The following is an 18,862-nucleotide window of genomic DNA, read 5'->3' on the forward strand; positions in this document are numbered from 1 at the left end:
AGTTGGGGAGTAGGGTAATTCAAATAAGTCGTTACGCTTTTGCTGCTTGCATTAGTAAGTATGCATTTCATTTGCATTCGTTACTTAGCGTCGCATTTATTACACTTTTGGCTCATCACAACGATGAGGATGAGTGATGAATAGATGAAATTTATGAAGGGGCATTCACAAAGAGCGCCACACCCAGACTGGGATTCTAAACCCGAAACTGCAAAGATAGGAAGACCAGTGAGTCGAGATTGCGTTATTATAAAAAAAACTAACTTTCGTTACCAGGGTGGGGGTGGGGATCCCTGCACCCTCAGTTCATTCACACCTAGCATTTTCTCATTTTTCCCGATTAGCACAGCAATAAAACTGCAAGGAAACTGATTTCACAAGTGCAGCAAAGCTCATCCGCATTCTTCTATCCATGTTTCCATGTGGGTCAGAATGGAAATCGAGGAGAAAAAGAATCAAACTGAATTTCCTTTGAGGGAAACAAATAGCTAATATCCGGTGAGGCTTATTAAGGAGGCTTTCACTCTGCCCGCGAAAGGGAGATCAATCGGTTTCCTCAACTTAATTGCCTCGCTCTTCAACACCACCTCCCACTCCTTCCATCCTGTAGGATGAAAATGCTCATTGCAGTCTCTCGTCCGTTTATGATGCATGACGGAAAGATATCGCAGCCGATAATTGAAAGGGGACTACTTTTCCTTCGCTCTCCAAGATCTGTCCTTTCCAGTGTTATCAGTGAAAGTCTACGTTTCCATTTCTTCAATAAAGAAAAGGTTTTTAAAATAACAAATATAGTTATGACAGGCTGTTTGTGCAAGTTTTTATTTCCGACATTAGCGCCACAATATGTGCCCTCGGAAAATATGCAAACTGCAGGCTTCATCGTGGCTTAGCATTCGACAATCACTATTATACACATTATTATTGTTATTATCATCATTAATAATGTGCACTTGATACATATTCCCAGCAGTTTACGTGGTACTCCCAAAGCAAAAAGGTAAATTAACTAATTCTCTAGCCTTCTTAAACCCGAAGGTTCATGACTGCAGCAACACAGGCCTTCCATCTGTCCCTATCTTGAGAAAGATCTATATACTCTTTTCCATCCCTACCGATTTCCTTTAGGTCCATCTCAATGTTGTCCCTCCATCTTCGTCTTGGCCTTCCTACAGGTCTCTTACCATCAGGTTAACCAACAATAATCCTGTAAACTCCTCTTTCCTCTCCCATTCGTGCCACATGGCCTGCCCACCTAAGCTTCTTGATTTAATCATTCTAATAATATCTGGACATGAATACAAATTATGTAGTTCTAAATTATGTAACCTTCTCCACTCACCTGTCTCCTCATCCCTTTTAGGTCCAAAGATTTTCCTAAGGATCTTATTTTCAAATACTCTGAATTTATGTTCCTCTTTCAATGTAAGGGACCAAGTTTCACATCCATATAATACTACAGGCAAAATTACTGTTTTGTATATTTTAACTTTCAGTTTCTTAGATATTAAACGAGAAGACAAAAGTTTATGAAGAGAAAAGTAACATGCATTTCCTGAATTAAGCTTACTTTTTATTTCCTCTTTAATATAATTTTCATTTGTTAATATTAATCCTAAGTATTTGAATTTGGAAACTGGTTCAAACGAGTTGTTATCAATAATTAGATTTTGATTTTTACCTAACACTTGGTTTCGGCCTGTAAGCATATATTTAGTTTTATCTTTGTTAACTTCCAAACCTATCTCTTTAGCAGTTTTGAAAAATATATTATCATTATTCTTAATTGTATGTAGGCTATATCATCCCCTAATAATTCTACATCATCTGCATATGCTAACAACTGAGTCACACCGTTTAATTTTAGTCCTTCTTTAGCACATGGGAATTATGATAGGGATAGTGATAATATATTATTAACAATTTACACTTTCACAGAATGTTATATTAATTATTATGCATAGTTATTAGAATATTTAAGTTTAATATTAAAAATTGATTTTTTCGATTGAATACAAAGGGCGCCGCATGACTGAGAAAATTGAAAGAAAATATAATTTTGAAATTTTCCCATCTAAGACTCTTCTGTTTTTAAGATACAGTCTTGGATCTTTTTTTGTTATTTAGCGTCGCTTCCAATTTTGGATAATCGCGACGATGAGGATGAGTCATGATGTAATGAAATTTATTCACAAAGAACACCCATGGCCACACTGGGATTCGAACCCGTAACCCCTTATGTTTGTCACAACTAGGCGTGTGAGGGACGATAATATTTGGTCGGGATGGGGTAGAAGGGAAACACTTGTAATCCCGACGTTTGGGGCTGAAAAAATATATAGCGATTTCCCGACCAGGTTGTAAAATTTTAGGCACGGAAAACTTTCGAAATTTCCCGACTTGGTGAAAATCTCGAATTCTTCGCACCATTTCTCCCACTCCAGTGATTGTTTTTGCTCTTCTGGGATAAAAACTTTTCATTTAAAGAAATTTCACACTTATAGTGCAGAGAATGCCAAGAATTAACCAATATCATATTCAATTCTTCACTCTTCGTGATCCAGAAAAGCCTGGAAATAATTTCTCTTTGTCAATTCATGCGCAGTTATTTTTTTTTCTTCAGTATCTTTCGGCGTGTAAAAATATGTATCGGAGGTGCCATGCAGGAATTGATTGATTTTGATTTGTTGTTATAAATCCACTTTATGCACAGGAAGGCTAATCGGGACCGGACCTACAGTTTAAGGTGGGATCCGAACTACCGTGTCATGTGTCTCCACCGGGTATCCAACCCGGGATCCTTTATTACAAGGCGACGACGTTACCACTACGCCATCGAGGAGGCACTCCATGCGGGAATGATTGAACGTATGATTTGATTTATTTTACTTCGCGTTTCTGCCACTTTTTGGCTAATTGCAAAGATGAGGATGAATGATGATAATATTAAATAGATGAAGGGACAATCATTTTAAACACATATGGACGGCACACAGCACATAATCCATAGAGGATCATACTGGTCGTGATTCCAGACGCCGGAGCCTCGTTAGTCTGCAAAATGCAGTCCAGGGAAGTGAGGTAGGCATTTGGGTGTATTGAGCAAGGATCACCTCCTACACCAGGGTGCCAGGTAGGAGAGCAGACTAAGCGGTCTTCATTTGTATCGGTGCATCGTGAAGAAGTACAAAACCACAAAAGAATTCATCATTTTATGAAAAGGAAGCAAAGCGAATCGAATGTCAGTTTAAATAGAAAGGCTGAACCTGTCAACAACGTCAAAGTATTTTCAATTCAATTTCACTATAACGGGTCTGAGCTGATGCCGATGTATCGGTATCGACCGATACTAGTGTTATAGGTATCGGAAAGTATCGGTTGGAATATATTTACCGATACCGACCGATACTCTTGCTGCATTTTGGTCTTTCACGGTCTCCGCAAAAATACCGCGCGATACTTTTCCAGAGTCTAATCATCCTGGAGATTATGCAAGATTCGAAGTTTATTTTTATTTTGTGCTAGTTTTGTGTGAAAAAACGTAACATGTAATTTAATAATCTGATGTAATCATTAAACATTTTAAAGCAAAAGTGTTGGTAAATTAATGCATACTTACGCACAATATTTTGAACAATTTTCGATTATTTCAATTTTCAAGTTTCGGTATCGTTGGGAATCTGTGCGAGTATCAGCATCGGTTTCGGCTCAAAGTGGTATCGGCTCAGCCCTAATAATAATAATAAAGGGTAAAATGTAAGTTTATATGACTGAAGGGCAAGATATTAGATCTTACTCTGCCCCTCCCTCCCCGAAGAAAAGTCCTGCGGGCGGCCTTGGTCTCAGACACTCGTTCTGCCTCAGTCCACAGCCTAACGCCCGCTATAGACGAAAGCATTTTGCTTAGCATTTGTGCCATGACCAAAATGCTACCGTGTAAAGTGAAAAATCTTATGGCATTTCAAATGTCTTGGCATTTTTCATAGCATTTCTGCAGGATAGAACCCGTCCTATTTCCGTAGCACAACCAATCAGAAGCGACCTATAGATCACGAGTGCAGGTGTAATGGCGGCCGCGTGAGATGTAAACAATGTACCACTTCACATTTTTAAAAGCCGATAACTATTCAACCGAGAGGAATAACGTTTCGTATAAAACGTTATTAGGTACAAAACAATGGTAAAAAAAAAAGGTAAAGTGTTCCCCTGTGCATAGCACCACGCCATGAAGGCGTATAGGGGGTGTGGGGGTAACGTCCCACACTTTCTTGATCCGGTCGTGAGTGGGGGTGATGTGATCAGCATCACGCCCCTGACCGCCTTTACCCCCCAGGGTTTCCCCCAGGTACCCATGTAATTCGACGCTGGGTGGGCGCCGGCGCTGCTTAAATACATACTTTACAACGTTTACTGTACACGTATGGAAGAATATTTTTGTTGTTTCAAATGTAAACCTGTTGCACTCAGCATAGATGGTGTACCTAGACGTGCCTTTCATGCTGTATATGTTATACATTGTAATCGCAAAAGCTAGTCGAAATGCTTGCGTGTAACGTACTATCTGCTATAAGATTATTGGAAGCATCTACATAGCATTTATGCTAGCAAAAATGTTAAAGGTAATACTTTCGTCTAAAGCCGGCTTAATGTATTGACCACATAACACAGAACGAAGTCTCTGAAATATATAATAAGCATTCCCAGCAGTGTAGGTGGCACTACCAAAGCAAAAAGGTAAGCACGAGTTAATTATGATAGAAATAGACACACATAAATAAAACAAGTACAGTAGTTAAAATTCCAAGCAATTCGTCAAATCATGGCAACTCCAACCCTTTCTGCTTACTGCACCACACGATAATAAGAAAAATATAAATTAATAGTTTACCAATCATCACACTTATAAGAATGAAAGATACCTATTCTTCAGACCAACTAAAATATCATTATCTTCGCAGATCTCATGAATTTCCCATGCATGTTGTATGCCCAGAGGTACGCACCCACCTCTGCTCGGACGAGAAGAAAAGTACAATGTAATCGGTCAAGGGACTATTTTTCTAGTCGGCAGGGCATGGAACAATGAAGAAGAATTAGTCTATTATTGACCAACAATGAAAAGCAAAGCGTGACGAAACAACTGCTGAACCACGTACAGAGGGGCTTACGACGGATGGGCGGTGCTTCTATCGCTGTTTATTTCGCAAGCACTTATCACTTCGTTTGTTTCCTTTGACATGTAAACAATGGAATCGACACGTCTTGAACAGTCTGCTTTCTGTGTGGAAAGAAAGTATAACTGTGTAGTACTTGTAGCCAAGAGTTCAATTATGGAGAAATTATATTTTAATTAAAGCTAAAGAGAACTTAATGTTCAATTTTAACAAGCCATTCAGTGTACAGCATCAAAAATATTTTTTTGCTCGCTTCACATTCTTCTACTTCTATCCAAGAGCGCCAGCAGGATTTTTTCTCGGGGAAGGGACATAGAAACTTTTATTATTATTATTATTATTATTACTACTACTACTACTACTACTACTACTACTACTAATTTACAAATCATAAAATTCAAATTGAATTGAAAATACTTTGGCGTTGTATACACGTTCAGATTCGAGTCTACTATTTATATAGAAACTGGATTCGCCTTGCTTCCTTTCAATATACATCTTGCCTATCACTTTGTTGATTGATTGACACTTGGTGTTTTAAGTCCACTTTATGCACAGTAAGGCTAATCGGAACTGAACCTACAGTTTAAAGTGAGATCCGAACCACTATGTGCCTCCACCGAGTATCGAACCCGGAACCCCGTGATTACAAGGCGACGACGCTACCGCTGTGCCATCCGGGAGGCCCAACTTTGTTGATAAACAGTTCTTTGCCTTTTGTACTTTTTCGCACTGCACAGATATCAATCAGTCAGAGACTGCTTAATCTGCGGTATATCTGATCCATGTTTTTACATGCCGAAGGGTACTGAAATAATAATAATAATAATAAAAATGACGGTGCGAATTTTCAAGGTCAGATCCCGACTTCGGGAAAACATTTTCCTACTTTTTGTTATCCCAAACAGCCCAAAAATTCCAAAAGATCTTATTTAAAAGAGGTTAATTCTTTACATTATTTGCACGGTGACTTCTCAGTTCACAGATTCCCAATTCACAGACTGCTTGAATTCCTTCCCGATTAACTGATCATGCCCCCCCCCCCCGGCGGAGTGTGACACGTGCAGAACCTCTTCCAAATTCATAGATTTCACCCCTCCCCTCCCCACTTTCTTGATTGCAAGAGGTCGCACCGATATGTCATCTATTCTCGTTGCAAATTGCACGTCGCCTGGTCCTACAAGCCAACCTTTACTGCAGTTTCATCGTATAGCCGAGATTCTTAAGAAGTTTCCCGATATCATTATCTGTCTCGTACCGAGCCAACGCTAAGCCAATTCTTCTGTCAAGCTCGACATATTTTGCCTTCCTCCTCTTAAGTTAGGTTAGGTTAGAAACCTGTGAATCTGGAAGAGTTTCGATAAGACTGCACGTGTCACACTCCGCCGGGGGCCAAGATCGGTGAATCGGGAAGGAATTCAGGCAGTCTGTGAATTTGGCATGAATCATTTGCACTAGAAGTGTCTGAAATATTTTGAAATTTAACAGTTTTAATTCCAGGAGTGCAAAAAACAATCACTTGAAGGAGAAATAGTGTGTACAATTCGAGCTTTTCACCTCAGCGGAAAATTTCTAGTTCCGAAAGTTTCCCGACCTGGTCCGGAAATGGAGAATTTCTTTTCAGATCCGAACATCAGGATTATTAATACAGTACTTCCCCCCTCCAAAACCCGTCCAGACAAAATTTTTCCCGTCCCGCACATCCCTTGTTACAGAAGCCAATATGATTCTAGTGCCTCTTGTAAAAACATTCTCTCGTTATTTTGTTGAACATGGCAGTTTATTTTTATTATTTTACAAATCATAAAATTCAAATTTAATTGAAAATACTTTGGCGTTGTAACTGAAAGTGGGGTCAAGTGCCCCACCTGGCCCCCCTCTGCGGGCGTCCTTGCTTCTATCATTAACCCATTGATATAACTTCAGCTTATTGCCCTATCTCAAACTTGGCCCTTCTTCCTTCCTTTTCCTTTTAGTGCCCTCGGTTACTTCAATGTTTTCTCTGCAGTGTTGTAGTCCAAAAATGTGTAGAGGGTATACGCCGAGTGAAACGTTAAGGGTAAACCGTGATTTCATTATCTTTGGGTTGTTTTTGCATTAAATATATATGAATGAAATCATTTAACGTCTCCAAGAAAATGTAATTGATAATAAGATACTGGTGATGATATACCCGTAATTAGCATAAGCGAGGCATATTACAATGGAGTAGGCATCTTTAAAATAAGAAAGCGAATTTTAACGATTGCGTTTCAAAGCAAGGGATACAATGCAGCTTGTTATTGCATATTATTTTCTTGTTGATATTTTTTTGAGTTATCAGTTTGTATACTGTTAATAACTTTCATAATACTGCTAATAAACAAAAGACAATAAAACTTCGAAAATACTCTCAAGACAGATCTACTTACATTGAGCAATAAAGTCTTCTGGAGTTGATTCTATCTCCAAAGTGCCTATTTTGATACGTCAGCACACTTGTCACGAACGTTTTGCACAAGTTCTTGAATTAGTGTCATTTGCAGCTCTGTGATTTTGTAGCCATATTTTAATCTATTTCTGAGGCTTAAACTGATCAAGTTCTTGTCAACATTATTCCTGGGTTCGATTCCCGGTGGAGATACACAGTGGTTCGGATACCACTAAACTGTAGGTCCAGTCCTGATTAGCCTTACACAATAAAGTGGACTTAAAACTCACACTAACTCACAACTATCAACATTATGTTCTCGGTGACGTGAAACCAGAAGTATTTGACAGTAATGAGCTCACTGGAGTAACGGCAAAATAACTATAAATGAAACGAAATGGAAGGTACACCCAACGGCGAAAGAAAGAGTAGGCGAATTGTCCACCATCATTTTAATTCGGTCTGAATTACACAATGTGATGTAAATGAATTGAAATAAAGACGCGAATAAGCAGAGAACAATGCCTGTTTCGAACCAACATAGTTTCATTCCTTAAAACAACACAGGATGTAGAATAAAAAAGTAATGAAAATAGCGGTGGACAATTTGCCTACCATTACCTTTGCCGTTGACTGTACACGCATTATAACAGAAGGTATACGGCATATATCGTGGTATATCATTAACTACAGCTCTGTTTCTCTGCTCCATAATTATAATACCTTCAGTTTTTTCAATCTTCAGTTTCCTTCCCTTCTTTCTCATTAGTTCCTTCCTTTTCCTATCATTTCAACTTTTTTTTCTTGTTCACGTTCCATCAGATGAGGATTTTATATAGGTACGTTTATCATGAACACGATTACAACTATTACATAATTCAGGCTTTGTGAAATGATTATTTGTTTCTTATAATTTTTGGTCAATTTTAGAATTTAATTTTTCTCTCATTTTGCGATTCTTTTCAAAGCCATTTCTCCTTTACTGTAGAGGCCCTGAGATATCGCATTGTAATCGAGATTCCGGTTTCTATCCCTGGTGAAGACACATTGCACAGTGGTTCGGATCACACTTTAATGAGGGGTGTAAGGGTGACCGTATCTAAGGAGACACAAATGTCATCCTCCCTTCCACGTAGTACACCCTGGACTACATTTTGCAGACTAGCGAGGATCTGGTGACTGGACTCACATCCAGTATAATCCTCCTTGGGGCTTGTGTCGCGTGCTGACCTCTTGTGTTTGTTCTTGTCCTTCGATCCATTTCATATTATCTCCATTCATCATCATCTTTGCGGTTAGCCAAAAGCGAAGTAAAATAAAACAAATCAATCAATCAAATCTACTTTAGCGAAAACTATTTCATTAAAACGATTACGTATTTACAACACAAGAAATGCTGATACAGAGAGCATAATATAGTAATGAAGTAGATAGGCTAAAAATACTTAAGTTGAATACAAATTTTCAAAATCTTTTCAAGCACAATCCGATTTCGGTGCTTTCTTTCCTCTATAATAAGTTAGAATAAATGGACAATGTTTACTAAATCAATGTGAGGAGTTTTGACTTGTTTTAAGGATCTCCCTCTAAAACTGTCCCATCGTCACAATTAACCTTAAGTGACAGAAAAGTCAAGAAAAATAAATCAAAATCGGTAAATTCGATACATTCTTCTGCACTACTTACTTTTTAGAGCTTCTTTACATCATATTTTTAAAGGATTTTATGATCCGTTCTTACTTCCAAAATGATGAATACGTCGATTCTGCAAATGAAGGTGACTCCGCTTGTTGACAGCTTTTCAACCTTCGATGATCACAAGAGATTAATTTAAAGAATTCCAAGTGATACTTAGTTGCAGAAAAATGACAGAGTTCATAAGCGTGTTGTTCAGGATAACATCTTCATACTCTGGAGGCTCACTTAATGGCAGCAGAATGGAGCGAGTCTTGCGATAAGATCTCGTATCGTGGCACGTTCACCGCTGTGTCGGGCGAATTCCTCGACCCAGGACACGCCTGTTCTTTTGCCATCTGAGCACACACGTATCCACAATAGACTCCGAGAACATGCGATGCGCCCAGTGGCGGAGCGATACCCTCTGTACCAGCCCAAAATTTTACAAGCTCCCCTTTGTACACTCCTGTTCAGATAAAGTGGTACATACTTCACCTATCCAACCTTAGAAAGTGTGCAAATTTATGTGAACAGGAGTGTACCTATATTCCAATCCTTACCACCATTCATCCCATCCTATCAAAACCAATGAGTCAAAAATATTGGAACATGATTGGTTCATTTATTTTACTTAGCTTTTCTGACATTTTTGGCTTATTGCGAAGATGAGATTCAATGGTGATAATATGAAATCACAAACACAGATGGGGAGGACATACCACCTGTTGAGTCCAAATACCAGAGCCTCATTACTGCAAAATGCAGTCCAAGGTGTACTATATGGAAAAGACATTGACGTTTCGGGGTTTTCTGAAAAATCATATACCCGAAAAATATGGCAACATGGCAGTACTTATGCAAAATATCAATTATATCCAATATATGCAAAGGCAAAAACAAGATAATCCAATCTCATGTGCATTTATTGATTGAATTATGTTATTTTACGTTGCTTTTCTGCCAGTTTTGGCTAACCGCTACGATGAGAACCCGCGACTGTATCTCTCAGTCTAATCACTCCTCCACGGAGGTCGGTTTTCATGTGCATTGCATAGTGCCATGAAGAATATGGAAGCAAGGCATCGGACACACCGGATATCGACCATGCTGGATGTGATGTGTACATCACCACGCTCTGACAACCTTAACCCCCAGTTCCCCCAGGTACTCATTGATTACAGGCTAGATCAGTGGTCTTCAACCTTTTTCCCATTGCGGGCCATTTTCACATTCTATAATGGACTGACGGTACAGGCACGTTCACAGAGGCAGTGGTAGCTTTACAAATAATTATATGATTTCTGTTGTTCAATATACCTTCATTTACTGTACTCTTTACTAACAAAACAACACACCAGCATAGATAATTAATTATTGGAAGGAAAGAATGACAAGTTCTGAATTGAGGTTAGGCACTTCAACACAACAAAAAAAAGCACGTTCATTCACAAGAATTTCATTTACCCCTTCAATGAGAGGATTGTGATGGTTTTCCTTCACTAGCATGTCAACATTCGCCTTTGAAGTTGGATGATGCTACTCGCAGACAGTTTTCAAGGTGTGTGTCGGTCAATCGATTCCTCAACTTTGATTTCACATTTTTCATTTTGGAAAACAGCTCTTCGCAGACATATATGATACCGAATCAAGATGCAATGAACAGGGCATGATTATGCAGTAAAGAGGATTATGCAGTAAAGAGAATTCTGACACTCTCACGTATTTGGAGTACAACTCCAACACGTCCACATTGTTAAATTTCTCCCGTAATTCACTATTGCAATGCAATTCGATAAGTTACATTTGCATGTTACCTGGAGCATCTTCGACATATACACTGAAAGGGGTGGAGCATATCTTAAACATGTTATGTGACCTGATGTCTTGAAATCTTGTGGCGAATTCAGATCTTAATGCTGAGACAGCTTCAGCATACTTCTCACTTTTTTGAACCACCACTTGTGACAATGCTGGGAAGTGTGTGAAGCTCCCATTTTTAAGTTGATTCTCCCACAAACATAGTTTACATTCAAAATCTTTCACATAATCACCGAGATGAGTTACCGAATTGTTCTTTCCTTGTAGTTTAATATTGAGTTCGTTCAGGTGCATTGTAATGTCTGTGAGGTAAGCAAAATCAGCCATCCCTCTTGATTTTTGAATTGTTCTATTTCCCTACCTTTACCTGCCATGAATTCGCTGATCTCATCCCTCAAATTGAAAACTCTTTTGAGCACCTTACCAGCACTAAGTCAACGAACTTCTGTAAAGTACAACACGTCGCCGTACTCTGCTTCGATATCACTAACAAAGGCTTGGAACTGTCTGTGGTTCAGTCCTCGTGATCTTATGAAGTTCACAATTGGGACAATTTCTTTCATAACATGCTTGAAACCCACACCTATAGCACACACATTTTCCTGGTGCAGAATACAGTGATACGATACAAGTTCTTCGTTACCAACCACACTTGCACGCCGCAAAAACGCCACGAAACCTTCATTCTTGCCAATCATGGCAGGAGCTGCAAAAGGAAAGAGAGTCAAATAATGCAGTGAACTAGATGGGGCTAGTATAACATAGCCCGCGTAATAATATTACTATTATTATAGCTACATGTAATGAGTTTCAGTCAATAGATCGCATTGTTTCATTATCTTTTTCAAGGCTTTGGCGGCCCGCTAAAATAAAGCCTGCGGGCCGCGGGTTGAAGACCACTGGACTAGATGAACCCCAGAGCAGATACACTGGTGAAAAAGTTCCCACTTGAGATCATCCATCTAGACCTGGCTGCTATACCACCGTGGATCCGTAATCCAGTATTCATAGTTCAATTAATTCAATACAAAAGTCTTTTGTACTTGATACAGAGTCTGAAGAAGACCTTGCTAGAAGGTTGAAACGTTACGTTTAGTTTATGTTTTTAATAAAATAAATTACTGCCTTGATCAGCATATTTAGTTTTCATAATCATGGAAACAAGGCTTAATGGTGTTATAATTAAATTTCATTAACTTGATATGGTACCTACTGATGGACGCTTCCTCCTTTATTAAGATTCTTAAACTTCACACTTGAGATGGAGCATTCTGGTGACAAAGCGTTGGTTGGTAGAAGGTAAATACAAAAACACGCCATAGAAGGAACATAAAAAAACATATCAGATTTAGTTTAACATGGCACTAAACTGTCTCTAATTTTTTTAAAAAACATTAGTACATAGTCGTTTAATATTAATTTGTAAAATATATTGTTTTGTACACGAGGAACAGAACGTATTGTATTTCGTATTTACGTTGCATTTCAACCTCCTTAAGCTAATTATGGTGATGAGGATGGACGACTACACACACACACACGCACACACATGTCTAGCTTGGGACTCAAACCCAGACCTTCCAGTGTAGAGATAGTCAGTCTACCATTCAAGACGCTCAGCCACTGAGGCGGCAGGAACAACCGAATAAGAGAACAGAATAATCTCTATTGAGAAAGAGCAAAAAGAATGATCACAAAAAAAGTTAAACGCGAAAAGAATGGACGGACAAATGTGAAGCAGTGTCGGTTGCCCCCCACTTTTTGCCATCTTTTGCTCCCACAGGGAAAAGAAACTGTCTTTGACCCCCTAGTTTTGGCACCTTGCCCACGGAGTTTTGAAACCCAATCGCCGCCACTGATGTGAAGGAATAAGAGCCAAAAGAATTTCCACGAAATGAACTAATAGACACCTGAAAACAAAAACCGTTGCTCTGAGAAAAAGGAAAATGAATGACAAGATAGATAGAGTGACATTATTTTCGCAACTTCTCTGGCTGTTATGCATATCGAGCTTTCAAGTTAGTCACTACTCCCGACTCATCCAATCAGCAAGCGAGCCGCTGACGTCATCTGAAACCAGCACCTATCGTTAGCCCTCTAGCTCACGCTCTACACTGTCGGTAGGCTCACTAGCTAGACACGGGAAGTCAATTCTTCTGTTCTTTAGGAACCAAAGTACCCTGTTACCTTACCATGTATTTTTCAGCAGCACCATAGCTCGAGAAGTTAGGCGATCTCCGATCTAGTGTTTATTTGCAAGGTCATTGTCCTGCACACACCCTCGTTTCAAAATCGTCTCAAGGTCGAGATGCGTGCCTTACCGTCATACGCACCGCCACACACAATGCGTCGTGAGACACTCCAACCTACATGAAGGTCATATCTGTGAGAAAACGCCACCGACCCACTTTTTTTCCCACTGTTCGCTCGAAAAAAAAATGTATCTGCAGCAAGAAAGAAGCACTTCTTACAACCTTCTCTCCTTTTTTTATGACAATGCGAGTGAGGATTTTGCTTCCCACATACAGGCAATAAACAGGCTATCACAATCGCACCGAGCACGACTTTCACCTCTCGCGATGTCTCGCACGAGCTTTTATAATGCTCATCGGTGCCACTGAGGCGGAAAAACAGACTCTTCCAGATGTATTTACAGCACAGAACATAGTTTCATCAGTAAATCACCCTCTTAGAAATCTTCGCTCCATTCGCCATTACATCTTGATGCCTGGAAGGACACTTAAAAACCACCGAAGCTTATGCAGGAGGGAATGCACAGGCCTTTTAAATTCAAAGGTAACGTTTCTCTTTTTAAGGAGAATTTCACAATTTCCAGTATAGCGACACTGTTTTGGCAATTTCCATGTTAATTCAATCATTAACATTGTCAGTTTTAACATGTCGCCCAGATGATTTTGGCGATAGATATGCACTGGCAACACTTTCGTTAACCGCGACTATTACAAAAGAATCACTTTCTACCCCCCCAAATAAAATACTCTTACTTTAAAAATGATGCAAATCGGCGTAGAAGTCAGATATATGTGTGTGTCTGTATGTGTGTGTGGTTTCCGGCAGGAATTTTCCCGCCAATGTTCCTACATAAGCGGCTATGGGGTTCACCTAGCCTCAAATCAATGAGTACCTGGGATTATCCCAGAGTGGTAAAACCGTTGGCGCATGGCACTGATCACATCGTCTCCAGTATGGTTGAAATCGGGAATGCGTGGTTCTTACCTCCATATTTCTCTATGTGCCTTCATGGCACAGTGTAATCTTTAAGGTATAGCTTAATCTACATACTTTTATACTGTATTTTATCTGATCCAAGCAAATGATTGAAAGAAATCGGCTTTTCTTCAGCAACGTCAGTAAATCAAGAGCCTTTCAAATAGATGAGACTGAACAATAACAAAGAGACAGAAGAGGAGAAGAGAGATAGGAAATGGGAACATGTGGGGAAAAGTACGCAAATAAAGTAGAATAAGAAAAGGCACTAAGAGAGAAAGAAAGGAAAATACAGAAAAGGGAATGAAGAAAGAAATCTTGAACTAAATGACGAGTGAAATAAAATTCCAGACAATGAAAACAAGACAATTGTATAATATTTGAGCAGAAATAAAGCCAGACCGATTTTCCTTTGTCCAATGAGAGGGTCAAAATACCCCATTTGACTCTAACTGTGGGCGCCAGTGGCGTGCTAAGAGGGTTTATGATCATAGGGGGTAGGTTGAGTCTTCATTTTATGCATTTGACATTCTTGTTTTTTTCTTTTCTTTTTCAAAGAATGCCGGTTCAACGTTGATGTGACCCACACCAAACCCTTTGGGCACGCCACTCGTGGGCACCCATGTTAGCCCTTCACAATAACCAAAACAATTCTTCTGGAGCGTCTTTTTCCCATTAAGGATTTTCAAAGATAATTCAACGTTAGTTATTGATTCACCACAAATGCGATTGCATCATGTCGAGCCGTCCCTCGTAGCGGAGCTGTTAGCACATCACGCTACAACGCCAGGGGTCTCGTGTTCGAATCCCGGGCTAGGATGTTTGCGAGTGTCGATTCATCAATTTCATCATATCATCACTCATCCCCATCTTCGCAAATTAGCCAAAAGTGTCACAAAAGGTGAAGTAAAATAAAGCAAAATCAATCAAGCATCAAGTCGATTAATGTTTTTTTCTTCTAACAAGCACAATTGTGAAGGATAATGTTAATGAATTCTGATATAATAGAGGTTCCAAATAGCAAGGCATCAACAATGGAGCATAATTATTATAGAAACCGTTAACGTACTCCTATATAGAGGAAACTGACAGGATATTTTTATGGATTGTTACTTTTTATACCCTTCGAAGACAAGAAAAAGCAACCAAAATAAAATTTCCTTCATACATACAGGAAAGGAACAGATTGATGTTCATGTATGCATAAAAAGCAATGTAGCTGATATAACATTTTAAACATAGACTCTAGTTAACAAATCATTGGTTAAATTAACTTAAAATAATTCATGTTGAGTGAACCAAACTTGGCTGTCAAGTGTGCTTCTGGGTACTTTCCGTCTGCATTATATCAATGCGTTTAAGAATGCATATCACCATCATGTTTGGGATGCTCTTCTTTAGTATGAACCATTTCCGTTTTGGTACAATATGTCTGTGATTATAAATTTACCAATAACTTCAAATGATTGATGTTGCATATTTATTCAACATAATATATATTATTTGATTATGTATAGTTGTGTGTATCATTCATTGATTGTATGTAAGTGTACGAATTTCAAATTTATTTTCATTGTAACCAACAATATCCCGAACCACGAACCGCCACTGCATATTATGTAAGAAATTTCTGTTCTTCCATTGTGTGCTGTCGATACGCCTGATGCATACGACAAGAGAAAAATAGCGAAACATTATCTAGAACGATTTAACGTGATTCATCTGAACCAGAGCGAACATACATGCGGCTGAGAAGTTCGATTTGCATGCTAGGTTTCTTGAACCCCACAGAAGCTGCATAAACAAAGAACAATCCTCAACCATAAAACAATTAAAACTTAATTAACTCTGGCATTCGTGACAGAAATAATAACAGACCGGTATCTTTTAAGAAGAAAAAAACCTGGGCAATTGTAGTGGCCTGTGAATGTTCAATCTCATGAAAAGTAACATAACCGGCGGTGTTAGCTGGAAACTAGGCCTTTATACGAGTAGAAATAAACTTAGCTTATTCAATCGAATCACATTGACGTGGCACGGTCTACAAAATGTATTTTACCTACTTAAACCCGAGAAGTTTAAATATATTTCATGATGACAACCTCTTTTGAATGTCGGGAAGTGAGTTCTGGAAAAAGACCCCGGGCGTTCCAGAACACACACATCTTGCGTGTGTGTATGTATTTATGTTATTAGGAGTTTCTTTTCTGCCTCTTTTGTCTAATCGCGACGATGGGTATGAGTGATGATTAGATTAAATTGGTGAAGGGGCACACACAAAGAACACACTAATGCCCAGAACGGGGTTCGAACCCGGGGAAATTCGTTTCGAGATGCACTCACTCATCATCATCATCAAGAGTGGTGCATTAACTAGGGGCGATACCAATACTCTCGGCCTCGTTCCAGACTTGGTATTATATTTGTAAAATACACATAAACCAAATTTATTTCTTCGGCTTTACCTAGCGGATATCAACCTCATTATTTACAGGTAATATACTTTGTTATTAGTAATTACAAACTCAATCCACCAGTTGAAATTGCAAGTCTGTGCTGTGTGGTTGCATACATTTAGGATAAAGTTTCAGTTGGTTTTTCTTGTTTTTTTTAAGGGCCCGTAGAGTAGAAACGAGGCATTAAGGTGAGAAACGTCATTTGGGAAACGTTGCTTGCGTTAATGACCTCTATATGTTGTGAATGTTTGTGCTGTGGTAACTGTGTATTGTAGATGGCTAGGGATGCGGGTTCAGAACGTTTGCTTCCTGGTGTACTCCACATCCGGTTACCTCCCTCTCCTTGAATGCTCCGACTTGCATAGGAGATTTCCACAGGAAACTGAGGAAACCAGATATGGAGTACACCAGGAAGCAAACGTTCTGCACCTGCATCCCTAGCCATCTACACTCCCCCGCCCGGAGGTGGAAGCAGATTTAAGATATGTTGTTTAGACTATGTGCGAGTATTTCGACATTCGAGACAAGAATGAGACAGATGTTTATAAATGGAGACGAGACCGAGAGCGAGACAGACCTTGGCAGGTCGAGAAGCCATCAATGAAATTCATAATATTGTATTTCGGCGGGGAGGGGGCTCGCTTGAATACGCCACTGATCATTAATATTTGAATATGAGAGCGAGATTAGCTCTCGAAAGCTAGAAATCATTTCTAGAATTCATCTGGTTAATAAACCTACCGAGAAAATATTTATTCTTCCATGCATTTTATAAAGCGCATGGAAAAGTATGCACAATGGAAAAATCTTGTGATTGATTTTGTGTTTTAAATCCACTTCATGCACAGTAAGGCTAATCGAAACTGGACCTACAGTTTAAAGTGGGATCCGAACCACTATGAGCCTCCACCGGGTATCGAACTCGGAACCCCTACAACGGAAAATCATATTTCGTGACACAAACCCTACATGGTGGTCGTGATTATCGAGCAGTACGTAACTGAGCAGTGGAAAATGAACAAAGAATTATCAGCTTTTGTGGTCAGAGGGTGTGAAACCTTCTGAAATCTGCAGAAGAATGAAGGTTCAGTGTGGTTGTTTGAGTCAATCAAAATACTATGTGTAAAAGTTAACAACAAAATAGGATAACCATGTACTTCACTATATTAACGGTATGGAGAGAGAAGAAAAAAACAGTCGTGCTGGACATTCACTCATCACGTTGATGCCTCTCCTAAAGCATATGCTACTAATAATATATTGGCAGTAAAATTATAGTTTCAAAATTATTATTGGATTATTTTTAACAGTCTTCCTCCATGGCGACCACCATGGTCAAGAAGGTATTTATGATGGAACCAAATGGTTCGGACCCTTCCCCGAAAGAATTACAAAGTACAAAAAATAAATAATGAAAGTAATGATATAATAAAATAATTAAAATTAATTAATGAAAATATAGCTACTTTTTGTTTAATCGAGTTTTTTTTTATTTCCGTCGAACTTATTGGAAGGCAAGGATTATAATTGGGATCATACGACTTTGAATGACAGTATCAATGAATGACAGTATCAAAGAAGATTAACGCAAGCTTTATTACTACTTATAATAACATGCAAAAAATATTACCAGGAACTTTACTTGTTGTCAACTGAATCTAACGTCCTTTTATGTTATTCAATACATATTCAACTTTTATCTATTTGACAATAATTTCCTTGCCACAGCTAGATAATGAATACGTGCTGTTATATCACTATCCTTTTTAAAGTATTTTACCCATTTAAGTAATAAAAATATAATATTAATTAATTTAAATATTTTAAGTAAATATAATTTAAATATTTCAATTAAATATAATTTAAATATTTTAATTAAATATAATTTAAATATTTGAATTAATCAAATAATTATAATTATTTTAATGTAAACATTCTTCTTATTATTATTACTATTATTGAAACATTTGGTTCGGACGACCCCCGAAATATATATTTCTAGATACTTGGCTGACCAAGGTCCTTTTTTCATAGCTTCTGCACTTGAAAATAGACTATTCTTCCTTGATTGTTGCTGACATGTAATGCATGACCGGATA

At 38.6% G+C, this 18,862-nt stretch overlaps 1 protein-coding gene across 1 annotated transcript in view; it reads right to left on the reverse strand.

Annotated features, from left to right (window-relative positions):
* LOC145998994 (uncharacterized) overlaps nucleotides 1-18,862 on the reverse strand; it is a 157,901-nt gene that overhangs the window by 42,242 nt on the left and 96,797 nt on the right. The window lies entirely within an intron of this gene.

The sequence above is a fragment of the Lepisma saccharinum genome, chromosome 14 (assembly GCF_977018435.1).
Source record: "Lepisma saccharinum chromosome 14, izLepSacc3.1, whole genome shotgun sequence".
NCBI classification, from domain to species: Eukaryota; Metazoa; Arthropoda; class Insecta; order Zygentoma; family Lepismatidae; genus Lepisma; species Lepisma saccharinum.